Below are 587 nucleotides of genomic sequence, written 5' to 3'. Positions count from 1 at the left end.
TGTCTGCAGACTCAGAGGTGTCACTGCAGCAGATTTCAGAGATCATTCACCTACCTGTAAATAATTAATAGCATTTCTGGAAGAAAAAACCCAAACTCAGACCCTGATGAAACGTCGCTGGTGACTCACTGGAAATCTGAAGGCAAAAGTCAGATTAAAAGCGTGTTCTGTTTTATCCTTTGTCACAGTTCATGGATTGTTATCCATTTCCCTAATACATCAAAATATTCTGTTCTTATTTAGATTTTAATTCAAAGCTCATCACAGGGCAGTGCAAATAGGCTCTTGCTCTCTTTGTATTAACTCAATTTAGTTTAAAAAACATGCAGTACACGCTGACACAGGACTGACGGGAAGTTTGAAATAAAACCATGAGTTATTTATTACAATTATTACAATTTGTGCTCCTGCTTTGGAGGCTTTTCTCCCCTCCCCAGCTCACCCTGAGGTCTGGCCAGCTCTCCTTGTCTTCACTGTGGATCTGGAAAAAAAAAATCCTGTTTCCAGACCTGGGTCAGGATTTATGTGATAAAATAACTTCTGTTGCTAAAACGCAGCCAGTTATCAGAATCACAGACTGGGGATGG

Source organism: Zosterops lateralis (assembly GCF_965231275.1).
Source record: "Zosterops lateralis genome assembly, chromosome: 14".
NCBI lineage: Eukaryota > Metazoa > Chordata > Aves > Passeriformes > Zosteropidae > Zosterops > Zosterops lateralis.
The sequence above is the reverse complement of the archived record's forward strand: the minus strand, read 5'-3'. Positions refer to the sequence as shown.